The following is a 17,679-nucleotide window of genomic DNA, read 5'->3' as shown; positions in this document are numbered from 1 at the left end:
AGAGGTGGATGGAGAGAGAGGTGGATGGAGAGAGAGGTGGATGGAGAGAGAGGTGGATGGAGAGGGAGGTGGATGGAGAGGTGGATGGAGGGGGAGGTGGATGGAGAGGGAGGTGGATGGAGAGGGAGATGGATGGAGAGGGAGGCGGATGGAGGGGGAGGCGGATGGAGGGGAGGTGGATGGAGAGGGAGGCGGATGGAGGGGAGGGGACGGATGGAGAGGGAGGTGGACGGATGGAGAGGGAGGTGGACGGATGGAGAGGGAGGTGGACGGATGGAGAGGGAGGTGGACGGATGGAGAGGGAGGTGGACGGATGGAGAGGGAGGTGGACGGATGGAGAGGGAGGTGGACGGATGGAGAGGGAGGTGGACGGATGGAGAGGGAGGTGGACGGATGGAGAGGGAGGTGGACGGATGGAGAGGGAGGTGGACGGATGGAGAGGGAGGTGGACGGAGAGGGAGGTGGACGGAGAGGGAGGTGGACGGACGGGAAGGTGGATGGATGGAGAGATAGATATGAGATGAATAGAGAGATAAGATGTATAGATAGACAGACGGAATAGATGCTCGTTTTAGATATAAATGAATAGTGAGGAGTTAAATTCCCTGTTATTGGACCGTGTTCTGTAAAATGCTCCCCCCCCTCCTCCCACAAGTTCCTAAATCTGGGTCATCCTCACACACGGTGGAGCCCCAATCCTTTGCCTCCTTCCCGTCTGATGCGTCTGGGTCTATTTATAAAACCTATAAATACAAGCGCCAAATATTACTGTAACCACGGCGGGTACTGAGCCTCCCGTACACTCATAGATATCACCACCTGTTATACAGACTAACAATGGGGGGCACTGAGGGGGCCCCATTATATAAGGAGTGGAAGATAGTATGGATGATAGACACCTCACCATGTCCATCTTCTAGGAGATATCACATAGTATGGATGATAGACACCTCACCATGTCCATCTTCTAGGAGATATCACATAGTGTAGATGATAGACACCTCACCATGTCCCTCTTCTAGGAGATATCACATAGTATGGATGTTAGACACCTCACCATGTCCATCTTCTAGGAGATATCACATAGTATGGATGATAGACACCTCACCATGTCCCTCTTCTAGGAGATATCACATACTATGGATGATAGACACCTCACCATGTCCATCTTCTAGGAGATATCACATAGTATGGATGATAGACTCCTCACGATGTCCATCTTCTAGGAGATATCACATAGTATGGATGATAGACTCCTCACCATGTCCATCTTCTAGGAGATATCACATAGTATGGATGATAGACACCTCACCATGTCCATCTTCTAGGAGATATCACATAGTGTAGATGATAGACACCTCACCATGTCCATCTTCTAGGAGATATCACATACTATGGATGATAGACACCTCACCATGTCCATCTTCTAGGAGATATCACATAGTATGGATGATAGACTCCTCACCATGTCCATCTTCTAGGAGATATCACATAGTATGGATGATAGACACCTCACCATGTCCATCTTCTAGGAGATATCACATAGTATGGATGATAGACACCTCACCATGTCCATCTTCTAGGAGATATCACATAGTATGGATGATAGACTCCTCACCATGTCCATCTTCTAGGAGATATCACATAGTATGGATGATAGACTCCTCACCATGTCCATCTTCTAGGAGATATCACATAGTATGGATGATAGACACCTCACCATGTCCATCTTCTAGGAGATATCACATAGTATGGATGATAGACACCTCACCATGTCCATCTTCTAGGAGATATCACATAGTATGGATGATAGACACCTCACCATGTCCATCTTCTAGGAGATATCACATAGTATGGATGATAGACTCCTCACCATGTTCATCTTCTAGGAGATATCACATAGTATGGATGATAGACACCTCACCATGTCCATCTTCTAGGAGATATCACATACTATGGATGATAGACACCTCACCATGTCCCTCTTCTAGGAGATACATACTATGGATGATAGACACCTCACCATGTCCATCTTCTAGGAGATATCACATAGTATGGATGATAGACACCTCACCATGTCCCTCTTCTAGGAGATATCACATAGTATGGATGATAGACTCCTCACCATGTCTATCTTCTAGGAGATATCACATACTATGGATGATAGACACCTCACCATGTCCATCTTCTAGGAGATATCACATAGTATGGATGTTAGACACCTCACCATGTCCATCTTCTAGGAGATATCACATAGTATGGGTGTTAGACTCCTCACCATGTCCATCTTCTAGGAGATATCACATACTATGGATGATAGACACCTCACCATGTCCATCTTCTAGGAGATATCACATAGTATGGATGATAGACACCTCACCATGTCCCTCTTCTAGTAGATATTACATAGTATGGATGATAGACTCCTCACCATGTCCATCTTCTAGGAGATATCACATAGTGTAGATGATAGACACCTCACCATGTCCATCTTCTAGGAGATATCACATAGTATGGATGTTAGACTCCTCACCATGTCCATCTTCTAGGAGATATCACATAGTATGGATGATAGACACCTCACCATGTCCATCTTCTAGGAGATATCACATAGTATGGATGATATACACCTCACCATGTCCATCTTCTAGGAGATATCACATAGTATGGATGATAGACACCTCACCATGTCCCTCTTCTAGTAGATATTACATAGTATGGATGATAGACTCCTCACCATGTCCATCTTCTAGGAGATATCACATAGTGTAGATGATAGACACCTCACCATGTCCATCTTCTAGGAGATATCACATAGTATGGATGTTAGACACCTCACCATGTCCATCTTCTAGGAGATATCACATAATATGGATGATAGACACCTCACCATGTCCATCTTCTAGGACAGTGATTTTCAACCTGTGTGCCGCGGCACACTAGTGTGCCGCGACACAAGGTTGAGTGTGCCGCGGGGGAAAGTTCCCCGAACTAAGCTGCCCCGATATCGAGCTGCCGCCGCGCCCCCTTATTTCTGCCCCATACTTACCTCCAAGCCCCGCGTCGGCGATCCGCCCATCTTCTGTAGCTCCTGCACCGCGCGGCCCATGTCACGTGACTGACGCGACCTGACGTCAGGTCGCGTAAGTCACGTGACCAGAGGCGCGCGGTGCAGGAGCTACAGAAGGTGAGCGGATCGCCATTAGGAGTGAAGGTACGCGGAAGAAGACATCAAGGGTAAGTATATAGGGTTATTATTTGTATAGGGAAGGCAGCTAGGGTCTTTGTTTTTATTAGTAAAGGTAGGCTGGGGCTTTTTATTTGTTAAGGGAGGCCTCTAGGGCCTTTTAATTAGTAAAGGGGGGGCTCTAGGGCCTTTTAATTAGTAAAGGGGGGCCTCTAGGGCCTTTTAATTAGTAAAGGGGGGCCTCTAGGGCCTTTTTATTAGCAAAGGGGGGTCTCTAGGGCCTTTTAATTAGTAAAGGGGGGGCTCTAGGGCCTTTTAACTAGTAAAGAGAGGCCGCTACGGGCTCTTAATTTGTAAAGGGAGGCCGCCACGGGCTCTTAATTTGTAAAGGGAGACCGCTAGGGTCTTTTAATTAGTAAAGGGAGGCAGCTAGGGGCTTTTTATTAGTAAAGGGAGGTAGCTAGGGGCTTTTTATTAGTAAAGGGAGGCAGCTAGGGTCTTTTAATTAGTAAAGGGGGGCAGCTAGGGGCTTTTTATTAGTAAAGGGAGGCTGCTAGGGGCTTTTTATTAGTAAAGGGAGGCTGCTAGGGGCTTTTAATTAGTAAAGGGAGGCAGCTAGGGGCTTTTTATTAGTAAAGGGAGGCATCTAGGGCCTTTTTATTAGTAAAGGGAGGCAGCTAGTGGCTTTTTATTAGTAAAGGGAGGCTGCTAGGGCCTTTTTATTAGTAAAGGGAGGCAGCTAGTGGCTTTTTATTAGTAAAGGGAGGCAGCTAGGGGCTTTTTATTAGTAAAGGGAGGCAGCTAGGGCCTTTTTATTAGTAAAGGGAGGCTGCTAGGGCCTTTTTATTAGTAAAGGGAGGCTGCTAGGGGCTTTTTATTAGTAAAGGGAGGCAGCTAGGGGCTTTTTATTAGTAAAGGGAGGCAGCTAGGGGCTTTTTATTAGTAAAGGGGGGCATCTAGGGCCTTTTTATTAGTAAAGGGAGGCAGCTAGGGCCTTTTTATTAGTAAAGGGGGGCAGCTAGGGCCTTTTTATTAGTAAAGGGAGGCTGCTAGGGCCTTTTTATTAGTAAAGGGAGGCATCTAGGGGCTTTTTATTAGTAAAGGGAGACCGCTAGGGCCTTTTTATTAGTAAAGGGGGGCAGCTAGGGGCTTTTTATTAGTAAAGGGAGGCTGCTAGGGCCTTTTTATTAGTAAAGGGAGGCAGCTAGGGGCTTTTTATTAGTAAAGGGAGGCAGCTAGGGCCTTTTTATTAGTAAAGGGAGGCAGCTAGGGGCTTTTTATTAGTAAAGGGAGGCAGCCAGGGGCTTTTTATTAGTAAAGGGAGGCCGCCAGGGGCTTTTTATTAGTAAAGGGAGGCTGCTAGGGGCTTTTTATTAGTAAAGGGAGGCAGCTAGTGGCTTTTTATTAGTAAAGGGAGGCAGCTAGGGGCTTTTTATTAGTAAGGGAGGCATCTAAGGGCTTTTTATTAGTAAAGGGAGGCATCTAGGGGCTTTTTATTAGTAAAGGGGGGGCTCTAGGGCCTTTTAATTAGTAAAGGGGGGCCTCTAGGGCCTTTTAATTAGTAAAGGGGGGCCTCTAGGGCCTTTTTATTAGCAAAGGGGGGTCTCTAGGGCCTTTTAATTAGTAAAGGGGGGGCTCTAGGGCCTTTTAATTTGTAAAGGGAGGCCGCTACGGGCTCTTAATTTGTAAAGGGAGGCCGCCACGGGCTCTTAATTTGTAAAGGGAGACCGCTAGGGTCTTTTAATTAGTAAAGGGAGGCCGCTAGGGGCTTTTTATTAGTAAAGGGAGGCTGCTAGGGGCTTTTTATTAGTAAAGGGAGGCAGCTAGGGGCTTTTTATTAGTAAAGGGAGGCTGCTAGGGGCTTTTTATTAGTAAAGGGAGGCTGCTAGGGGCTTTTAATTAGTAAAGGGAGGCAGCTAGGGGCTTTTTATTAGTAAAGGGAGGCAGCTAGGGCCTTTTTATTAGTAAAGGGAGGCAGCTAGTGGCTTTTTATTAGTAAAGGGAGGCTGCTAGGGCCTTTTTATTAGTAAAGGGAGGCAGCTAGTGGCTTTTTATTAGTAAAGGGAGGCAGCTAGGGGCTTTTTATTAGTAAAGGGAGGCAGATAGGGCCTTTTTATTAGTAAAGGGAGGCTGCTAGGGGCTTTTTATTAGTAAAGGGAGGCAGCTAGGGGCTTTTTATTAGTAAAGGGAGGCAGCTAGGGGCTTTTTATTAGTAAAGGGGGGCATCTAGGGCCTTTTTATTAGTAAAGGGAGGCAGCTAGGGCCTTTTTATTAGTAAAGGGGGGCAGCTAGGGCCTTTTTATTAGTAAAGGGAGGCTGCTAGGGCCTTTTTATTAGTAAAGGGAGGCATCTAGGGGCTTTTTATTAGTAAAGGGAGACCGCTAGGGCCTTTTTATTAGTAAAGGGAGGCAGCTAGGGGCTTTTTATTAGTAAAGGGAGGCAGCCAGGGGCTTTTTATTAGTAAAGGGAGGCAGCTAGGGCCTTTTTATTAGTAAAGGGAGGCATCTAGGGGCTTTTTATTAGTAAAGGGAGGCTGCTAGGGCCTTTTTATTAGTAAAGGGAGGCAGCTAGGGGCTTTTTATTAGTAAAGGGAGGCAGCCAGGGGCTTTTTATTAGTAAAGGGAGGCAGCTAGGGCCTTTTTATTAGTAAAGGGAGGCAGCTAGGGGCTTTTTATTAGTAAAGGGAGGCAGCTAGGGCCTTTTTATTAGTAAAGGGAGGCAGCTAGGGGCTTTTTATTAGTAAAGGGAGGCAGCCAGGGGCTTTTTATTAGTAAAGGGAGGCATCTAGGGGCTTTTTATTAGTAAAGGGAGGCAGCTAGGGCCTTTTTATTAGTAAAGGGAGGCTGCTAGGGGCTTTTTATTAGTAAAGGGAGGCAGCTAGTGGCTTTTTATTAGTAAAGGGAGGCAGCTAGGGGCTTTTTATTAGTAAAGGGAGGCATCTAGGGGCTTTTTATTAGTAAAGGGAGGCAGCTAGGGCCTTTTTATTAGTAAAGGGAGGCTGCTAGGGGCTTTTTATTAGTAAAGGGAGGCAGCTAGTGGCTTTTTATTAGTAAAGGGAGGCAGCTAGGGGCTTTTTATTAGTAAGGGAGGCATCTAAGGGCTTTTTATTAGTAAAGGGAGGCATCTAGGGGCTTTTTATTAGTAAAGGGAGGCAGCTAGGGGCTTTTAATTAGTAAAGGGAGGCAGCTAGGGGCTTTTAATTAGTAAAGGGAGGCATCTAGGGGCTTTTTATTAGTAAAGGGAGGCAGCTAGGGCCTTTTTATTAGTAAAGGGAGGCATCTAGGGGCTTTTTATTAGTAAAGGGAGGCAGCTAGGGGCTTTTTATTAGTAAAGGGAGGCAGCTAGGGCCTTTTTATTAGTAAAGGGGGGCATCTAGGGGCTTTTTATTAGTAAAGGGAGGCATCTAGTGGCTTTTTATTAGTAAAGGGAGGCATCTAGTGGCTTTTTATTAGTAAAGGGGGGCAGCTAGGGGCTTTTTATTAGTAAAGGGAGGCAGCTAGGGGCTTTTTATTAGTAAAGGGGGGCAGCTAGGGCCTTTTTATTAGTAAAGGGAGGCATCTAGGGGCATTTTATTAGTAAAGGGAGGCAGCTAGGGCCTTTTTATTAGTAAAGGGAGGCATCTAGGGGCTTTTTATTAGTAAAGGGAGGCAGCTAGGGGCTTTTTATTAGTAAAGGGAGGCAGCTAGGGCCTTTTTATTAGTAAAGGGGGGCATCTAGGGGCTTTTTATTAGTAAAGGGAGGCAGCCAGGGGCTTTTTATTAGTAAAGGGAGGCATCTAGTGGCTTTTTATTAGTAAAGGGGGGCATCTAGGGGCTTTTTATTAGTAAAGGGAGGCATCTAGTGGCTTTTTATTAGTAAAGGGAGGCATCTAGTGGCTTTTTATTAGTAAAGGGGGGCAGCTAGGGGCTTTTTATTAGTAAAGGGAGGCAGCTAGGGGCTTTTTATTAGTAAAGGGGGGCAGCCAGGGGCTTTTTATTAGTAAAGGGAGGCATCTAGGGGCTTTTTATTAGTAAAGGGAGGCAGCTAGGGCCTTTTTATTAGTAAAGGGAGGCAGCTAGGGGCTTTTTATTAGTAAAGGGAGGCATCTAGGGGAATTTTATTAGTAAAGGGAGGCAGCTAGGGCCTTTTTATTAGTAAAGGGAGGCAGCTAGGGCCTTTTTATTAGTAAAGGGAGGCAGCTAGGGGCTTTTTATTAGTAAAGGGAGGCAGCTAGGGGCTTTTTATTAGTAAAGGGAGGCATCTAGGGGCTTTTTATTAGTAAAGGGAGGCAGCTAGGGCCTTTTTATTAGTAAAGGGAGGCAGCTAGGGGCTTTTTATTAGTAAAGGGAGGCATCTAGGGGCTTTTTATTAGTAAAGGGAGGCAGCTAGGGGCTTTTTATTAGTAAAGGGAGACCGCTAGGGCCTTTTTATTAGTAAAGGGAGGCCTTTTATGACTGTTTTAGTGTCATTTTGTGCTATTTTGGTTGGTGGTGTGCCTCAGGATTTTCTAAGTTTAAAAAGTGTGCCGCGGCTCAAAAAAGGTTGAAAATCACTGTTCTAGGAGATATCACATAGTGTAGATGATAGACACCTCACCATGTCCATCTTCTAGGAGATATCACATAGTATGGATGATAGACACCTCACCATGTCCATCTTCTAGGAGATATCACATAGTATGGATGATAGACTCCTCACCATGTCTATCTTCTAGGAGATATCACATAGTATGGATGATAGACACCTCACCATGTCCATCTTCTAGGAGATATCACATACTATGGATGATAGACTCCTCACCATGTCCATCTTCTAGGAGATATCACATAGTATGGATGATAGACACCTCACCATGTCCCTCTTCTAGGAGATATCACATAGTATGGATGATAGACACCTCACCATGTCCATCTTCTAGGAGATATCACATAGTATGGATGATAGACACCTCACCATGTCCCTCTTCTAGGAGATACATACTATGGATGATAGACACCTCACCATGTCCCTCTTCTAGGAGATACATACTATGGATGATAGACTCCTCACCATGTCCATCTTCTAGGAGATATCACATAGTATGGATGTTAGACACCTCACCATGTCCATCTTCTAGGAGATATCACATAGTATGGGTGTTAGACTCCTCACCATGTCCATCTTCTAGGAGATATCACATAGTGTAGATGATAGACACCTCACCATGTCCATCTTCTAGGAGATATCACATAGTATGGATGATAGACACCTCACCATGTCCATCTTCTAGGAGATATCACATAGTATGGATGATAGATACCTCACCATGTCCCTCTTCTAGGAGATATCACATAGTATGGATGATAGACACCTCACCATGTCCCTCTTCTAGGAGATACATACTATGGATGATAGACACCTCACCATGTCCCTCTTCTAGGAGATACATACTATGGATGATAGACTCCTCACCATGTCCATCTTCTAGGAGATATCACATAGTATGGATGATAGACACCTCACCATGTCCATCTTCTAGTAGATATCACATAGTATGGATGATAGACACCTCACCATGTCCATCTTCTAGTAGATATCAGATAGTATGGATGATAGACACCTCACCATGTCTATCTTCTAGGAGATATCACATACTATGGATGATAGACACCTCACCATGTCCATCTTCTTGTAGATATCACATAGTATGGATGATAGACACCTCACCATGTCTATCTTCTAGGAGATATCACATAGTATGGATGATAGACACCTCACCATGTCTATCTTCTAGGAGATATCACATAGTATGGATGATAGACACCTCACCATGTCCATCTTCTAGGAGATACATACTATGGATGATAGACACCTCACCATGTCCATCTTCTAGGAGATACATACTATGGATGATAGACACCTCACCATGTCCATCTTCTAGGAGATATCACATAGTATGGATGATAGACACCTCACCATGTCCCTCTTCTAGGAGATACATACTATGGATGATAGACACCTCACCATGTCCATCTTCTAGGAGATATCACATACTATGGATGATAGACACCTCACCATGTTCATCTTCTAGGAGATATCACATACTATGGATGATAGACACCTCACCATGTCCATCTTCTAGGTGATATCACATACTATGGATGATAGACACCTCACCATGTCCATCTTCTAGGAGATATTACATACTATGGATGATAGACACCTCACCATGTCCATCTTCTAGGAGATATCACATAGTATGGATGATAGACACCTCACCATGTCCATCTTCTAGGAGATATCACATACTATGGATGATAGACACCTCACCATGTCCATCTTCTAGGAGATATCACATAGTATGGATGATAGACACCTCACCATGTCCATCTTCTAGGAGATATCACATAGTATGGATGATAGACACCTCACCATGTCCATCTTCTAGGAGATATCACATAGTATGGATGATAGACACCTCACCATGTTCATCTTCTAGGAGATATCACATACTATGGATGATAGACACCTCACCATGTCCATCTTCTAGGTGATATCACATACTATGGATGATAGACACCTCACCATGTCCATCTTCTAGGAGATATTACATACTATGGATGATAGACACCTCACCATGTCCATCTTCTAGGAGATATCACATAGTATGGATGATAGACACCTCACCATGTCCATCTTCTAGGAGATATCACATACTATGGATGATAGACACCTCACCATGTCCATCTTCTAGGAGATATCACATAGTATGGATGATAGACACCTCACCATGTCCATCTTCTAGGAGATATCACATAGTATGGATGATAGACTCCTCACCATGTCCATCTACTAGGAGATATCACATAGTAAGGATGATAGACACCTCACCATGTCCATCTTCTAGGAGATACATACTATGGATGATAGACACCTCACCATGTCCATCTTCTAGGAGATATTACATAGTATGGATGATAGACACCTCACCATGTCCATCTTCTAGGAGATATCACATAGTATGGATGATAGACACCTCACCATGTCCATCTTCTAGGAGATATCACATAATATGGATGATAGACACCTCACCATGTCCATCTTCTAGGAGATATCACATACTATGGATGATAGACACCTCACCATGTCCATCTTCTTGTAGATATCACATAGTATGGATGATAGACAACTCACCATGTCCATCTTCTAGGAGATATCACATAGTATGGATGATATACACCTCACCATGTCCCTCTTCTAGGAGATACATACTATGGATGATAGACACCTCACCATGTCCCTCTTCTAGGAGATACATACTATGGATGATAGACACCTCACCATGTCCCTCTTCTAGGAGATATCACATAGTATGGATGATAGACACCTCACCATGTCCATCTTCTAGTAGATATCACATAGTATGGATGATAGACACCTCACCATGTCCATCTTCTAGTAGATATCAGATAGTATGGATGATAGACACCTCACCATGTCTATCTTCTAGGAGATATCACATACTATGGATGATAGACACCTCACCATGTCCATCTTCTTGTAGATATCACATAGTATGGATGATAGACACCTCACCATGTCTATCTTCTAGGAGATATCACATAGTATGGATGATAGACACCTCACCATGTCTATCTTCTAGGAGATATCACATAGTATGGATGATAGACACCTCACCATGTCCATCTTCTAGGAGATACATACTATGGATGATAGACACCTCACCATGTCCATCTTCTAGGAGATACATACTATGGATGATAGACACCTCACCATGTCCATCTTCTAGAAGATATCACATAGTATGGATGATAGACACCTCACCATGTCCATCTTCTAGGAGATATTACATAGTATGGATGATAGACACCTCACCATGTCCATCTTCTAGGAGATATCACATAATATGGATGATAGACACCTCACCATGTCCATCTTCTAGGAGATATCACATACTATGGATGATAGACACCTCACCATGTCCATCTTCTTGTAGATATCACATAGTATGGATGATAGACACCTCACCATGTCTATCTTCTAGGAGATATCACATAGTATGGATGATATACACCTCACCATGTCCCTCTTCTAGGAGATACATACTATGGATGATAGACACCTCACCATGTCCATCTTCTAGGAGATATCACATAGTATGGATGATATACACCTCACCATGTCCCTCTTCTAGGAGATACATACTATGGATGATAGACACCTCACCATGTCCATCTTCTAGGAGATATCACATAGTATGGATGATATACACCTCACCATGTCCCTCTTCTAGGAGATACATACTATGGATGATAGACACCTCACCATGTCCCTCTTCTAGGAGATACATACTATGGATGATAGACACCTCACCATGTCCCTCTTCTAGGAGATATCACATAGTATGGATGATAGACACCTCACCATGTCCATCTTCTAGTAGATATCACATAGTATGGATGATAGACACCTCACCATGTCCATCTTCTAGTAGATATCAGATAGTATGGATGATAGACACCTCACCATGTCTATCTTCTAGGAGATATCACATACTATGGATGATAGACACCTCACCATGTCCATCTTCTTGTAGATATCACATAGTATGGATGATAGACACCTCACCATGTCTATCTTCTAGGAGATATCACATAGTATGGATGATAGACACCTCACCATGTCTATCTTCTAGGAGATATCACATAGTATGGATGATAGACACCTCACCATGTCCATCTTCTAGGAGATACATACTATGGATGATAGACACCTCACCATGTCCATCTTCTAGGAGATATCACATAGTATGGATGATAGACACCTCACCATGTCCATCTTCTAGGAGATATCACATACTATGGATGATAGACACCTCACCATGTCCATCTTCTAGGAGATATCACATAGTATGGATGATAGACACCTCACCATGTCCATCTTCTAGGAGATACATACTATGGATGATAGACACCTCACCATGTCCATCTTCTAGGAGATATCACATAGTATGGATGATAGACACCTCACCATGTCCATCTTCTAGGAGATATCACATACTATGGATGATAGACACCTCACCATGTCCATCTTCTAGGAGATATCACATAGTATGGATGATAGACACCTCACCATGTCCATCTTCTAGGAGATACATACTATGGATGATAGACACCTCACCATGTCCATCTACTAGGACAGTGGTGGCGAACCTATGGCACTGGTGCCAGAGGCTGCACTCTGAGCCCTTTCTGTGGGCACCCAGGCCATCACCCCAGAATGAAGTTCAATAGACAGAACTCAAAGAATCTGCCTGCAGAATCTTCCTACAATGATAGATGAATTTGCCCTCCTCTTTTCAACTGCGTTGGTGTCCTTGGGAGGCGGAAGGATTGAAAGTTGTCAATGAACAAGGAGAAATAAATTACTGCTTAAAGTACTGCGCTGGCACTTTGTAATAAATAAGTGGATTTTGGTTGAAGTTTGGGCACTCAGACTCTAAAAGGTTCGCCATCATTGTACTAGGAGATATCACATAGTATGGATGATAGACACCTCACCATGTCCATCTTCTAGGAGATATCACATAGTATGGATGATAGACACCTCACCATGTCCATCTTCTAGGAGATATCACATAGTATGGATGATAGACACCTCACCATGTCCCTCTTCTAGATATCACATAGTATGGATGATAGACTCCTCACCATGTCCATCTTCTAGGAGATATCACATAGTACGGATGATAGACACCTCACCATGTCCATCTTCTAGGAGATATCACATAGTATGGATGATAGACACCTCACCATGTCCATCTTCTAGGAGATATCACATAGTATGGATGATAGACTCCTCACCATGTCCATCTTCTAGGAGATATCACATACTATGGATGATAGACACCTCACCATGTCCATCTTCTAGGAGATATCACATAGTATGGATGATAGACACCTCACCATGTCCATCTTCTAGGAGATATTACATAGTATGGATGATAGACACCTCACCATGTCCATCTTCTAGGAGATATCACATAGTATGGATGATAGACACCTCACCATGTCCCTCTTCTAGGAGATATCACATAGTATGGATGATAGACACCTCACCATGTCCATCTTCTAGGAGATATCACATAGTGTAGATGATAGACACCTCACCATGTCCATCTTCTAGGAGATATCACATAGTGTAGATGATAGACACCTCACCATGTCCATCTTCTAGGAGATATCACATAGTACGGATGATAGACAGCTCACCATGTCCATCTACTAGGAGATATCACATAGTATGGATGATAGACACCTCACCATGTCCATCTTCTAGGAGATATCACATAGTATGGATGATAGACACCTCACCATGTCCATCTTCTAGGAGATATCACATAGTATTGGTGATAGACACCTCACCATGTCCATCTTCTAGGAGATATCACATAGTGTAGATGATAGACACCTCACCATGTCCATCTTCTAGGAGATATCACATAGTATGGATGATAGACACCTCACCATGTCCATCTTCTAGGAGATATCACATAGTATTGGTGATAGACACCTCACCATGTCCATCTTCTAGGAGATATCACATAGTGTAGATGATAGACACCTCACCATGTCCATCTTCTAGGAGATATCACATAGTATGGATGATAGACACCTCACCATGTCCATCTTCTAGGAGATATCACATAGTATGGATGATAGACACCTCACCATGTCCATCTTCTAGGAGATATCACATAGTATGGATGATAGACACCTCACCATGTCCATCTTCTAGGAGATATTACATACTATGGATGATAGACACCTCACCATGTCCATCTTCTAGGAGATATTACATACTATGGATGATAGACACCTCACCATGTCCATCTTCTAGGAGATATCACATAGTATGGATGATAGACACCTCACCATGTCCATCTTCTAGGAGATATCACATAGTATGGATGATAGACACCTCACCATGTCCATCTTCTAGGAGATACATACTATGGATGATAGACACCTCACCATGTCCATCTTCTAGGAGATATTACATACTATGGATGATAGACACCTCACCATGTCCATCTTCTAGGAGATATCACATAGTATGGATGATAGACACCTCACCATGTCCATCTTCTAGGAGATATCACATAGTATGGATGATAGACACCTCACCATGTCCATCTTCTAGGAGATATCACATAGTATGGATGATCTCCCACCTTATTCCATGGATCTCCGTCACCTCTCCTGGTGACTATGGTACATGGATGGGGTGGGAGGAGGGACAGTTCTCTCTGGGATTCCCTCCCTGGAGACTGATGAACGGATTCCTAGAAGATCCCCCCCCCCCCCCTCCTCCTCGTCTTTGCACGCCCTCAGAATATCGCCCGGCATACACTCCCATCGGCAGGACAGGGGCTGCAGGCCCCGGCTTGTATCCGCTAGACTCTTCCTAGAAGAAGCGGAAGGTGAAGGATAATAGGAGTAGTAGTAGTAGTATCTTTCCTATGATGTCATAGCTCCTCTCCCCTCTGCCTGAGGCAATAAATCTGCTCCCTCCCCATCCATGGATCCAATCTCCTGCTGCTTCTCACCTAGGACCCATCATCCAGTTCCCATGATAATCCCCACACCAGTTATCCATGGAATCCTGTAATCTGGTATTTAGCTAATCTCTAGGCTCCTGGTTTTCCTGAAGATGTTAGAAGTGTGATGTTATAGTCTATTATTCCAGGATATTTGCTAATCCCTGTAATCCAGTAATCTGACACTTGTCATTCCTGGTCTGAAACCAATCGGATAACAAATCCCACAAGGCGAGAAGCAGATTACTAAAGAGCATCCTCCACCGTAATCTGAGATCTTTAGATTTCTGTAAAATAATCCAGAATATTTCATAATCCCTGTAATCCGTCACTTGGTTTCAGACCAAGAATGAGAATACAATGTCAAATCTCACATGGTAAAAGGAGCGTTACTGAACCATGAGCCTCTGAAGATCCGTCTGAGAGGTTTAGAAGATTCTATGATAGCCTGGTAATCCAGAAGGTTTGATAATCCATACATTCCAGTAATCCGCCACTGGAATAACAATCTGACAAGGCGAGAAGCAGAGGACGACATTCAGGCTCTACAGATGTTTCTATTGTTCTATGGACTATTCTATGTTTGACCGTGAATGTGGAATATTTGATAATCCTCTGTATTTCCACTGATGAGGATTAGGATTATCTGTGACTTTTCTATGATAGTCCGCTAATCTGGAATATTTAATAATCCAGTTTATTTACAATTCCATTGATTCCGGATTGTATGGAGATGAGTATTTAGATTATTGTCATTTATGTTTCATACATTGCAGATTATTTGTTGTGGATTATTCTGCAGCCCGGTGTGCACGTCCCTTTAAGGTGTGGGAGGTCGTGTCTCCAGCTCCCTGACGCTGGCGCCTCCTACATGTAATTAGCACCCGGTAAGGATAATAACATCAATGACCCGTCACCTCGAACACATAAACCCCGGAGAAAGTTCTATATGATGTGACGAGATATTCTGTCAGATGTGGCTGATAACAGAAAGCAGTAGCTGACACTGCACAGCAGTAGAGGCAAGGGGCAGTATTCTCCATGGGGGGCTCATACAAGTCATAAAATAGGGATTATAAGGGGGGAGGGAGAACTAAGGTTTTTTTATTTACTGTTTCTTTTGCTAGTCTTGTATATTGTTCTCTGTTATCAGCCTCTTTTTAATAGAGATAGATGGATAGGAGATAGATAGATAGATAGATAGGAGATAGATAGATAGATAGATAGATAGATAGATAGATAGGAGATAGATAGATAGATAGATAGATAGATATGAGATAGATAGATAGATAGGAGATAGATAGATAGGAGATAGGAGATAGATAGGAGATAGATAGATAGATAGATAGGAGATAGATAGATAGATGGATAGATAGATAGATAGATAGATAGATAGATAGATAGGAGATAGATGGATAGATAGGAGATAGATAGATAGGAGATAGATAGATAGATAGATAGATAGATAGGAGATGGATAGATAGATAGATAGATAGATAGATAGATAGGAGATAGATAGAGAGATAGATAGATGGATAGATAGATAGATAGATAGATAGATAGATAGATAGGAGATGGATGGATAGATAGGAGATAGATAGATAGGAGATAGATAGATAGGAGATAGATAGATAGGAGATAGATAGATAGGAGATAGATAGATAGATAGATAGATAGATAGATAGATAGATAGGAGATAGATAGATAGGAGATAGATAGGAGATAGATAGATAGATAGATAGATAGATAGATAAATAGATAGGAGATAGATAGATAGATAGATAGATAGGAGATAGATGGATAGATAGATAGATAGATAGATAGATAGATAGGAGATGGATGGATAGATAGGAGATAGATAGGAGATAGATAGATAGGAGATAGATAGATAGATAGATAGATAGGAGATAGATAGATGGATAGATAGGAGATAGATAGATAGATAGATAGATAGGAGATAGATAGATAGATAGATATGAGATAGATAGATAGATAGATAGATAGATAGGAGATAGATAGGAGATAGATAGATAGATAGATAGGAGATAGATAGATAGATAGGAGATAGATAGATAGATAGATAGATAGATAGATAGATAGATAGATAGATAGATAGGAGATAGATAGGAGATAGATAGATAGGAGATAGATAGATAGGAGATAGATAGATAGGAGATAGATAGATAGATAGATAGGAGATAGATAGATAGATGAATAGGAGTGATGCTGCAATACCCCTGCACCACCACTATACACTTTCCGGTGCTCTCTGCTTCATACAGGATTTTAAGTGACAAGTTCAACTCTGTTATGGAACCGTTAACCATCGGGACAGACAATACATTTAGAATTTTTAATAAAATTCATTCGATTTCCAGCTAAAGGTTTTTGGAAATTGGGTAAAATTCTATTAATGGGGGTCCGAGGGAAGATAATCTTTTAATTAAATTTTTTCAGGGTTTTTCCTGAATCATGTATAAGAAAACTTTTTTTTTTTAAATTAACTTTATCGTCTATGAAAATTGTGTAAATTCCCTAGCAGGAAGTTTTTTATATTTTGAAAATAAATTTTTTTTTTACAATTTTATAAGAATTTTTCCTCATTCACAGGCGTCATTTTTCGAAATTGGTTAAAAGTAATGTTAAACCAGCTTTTGCAAGAAGTCGTTATTTTATATAATGATACATTTTCAGAGAATTTTTATTACGGTAATGACATTTTGTAAAGTCGGGTAAGATTCCTATTACAACAGCTTTGTGGGGGGGGGGGGGGGGGGGGGAGTCATTTTTTTAAATAAAAAAAAATGAAACATTTCTAAGAATTTTTAATTAATCCAATTCGTAAAAAGAAGGTGCGTCGTTTTTTTTTTAGAAATTGGGGGAGAAATCCTATTAAAGCAGCTTTGTGGGAAGT

At 42.5% G+C, this 17,679-nt stretch overlaps 1 long non-coding RNA gene across 1 annotated transcript in view; it reads left to right on the top strand.

Annotated features, from left to right (window-relative positions):
- LOC140134556 (uncharacterized) overlaps positions 1–17,679 on the top strand; it is an 86,370-nt gene that overhangs the window by 7,817 nt on the left and 60,874 nt on the right. The window lies entirely within an intron of this gene.

This window comes from Engystomops pustulosus, chromosome 6 (assembly GCF_040894005.1).
Source record: "Engystomops pustulosus chromosome 6, aEngPut4.maternal, whole genome shotgun sequence".
NCBI classification, from domain to species: domain Eukaryota; kingdom Metazoa; phylum Chordata; class Amphibia; order Anura; family Leptodactylidae; genus Engystomops; species Engystomops pustulosus.
The sequence above is the reverse complement of the archived record's forward strand: the minus strand, read 5'-3'. Positions and strand labels throughout refer to the sequence as shown.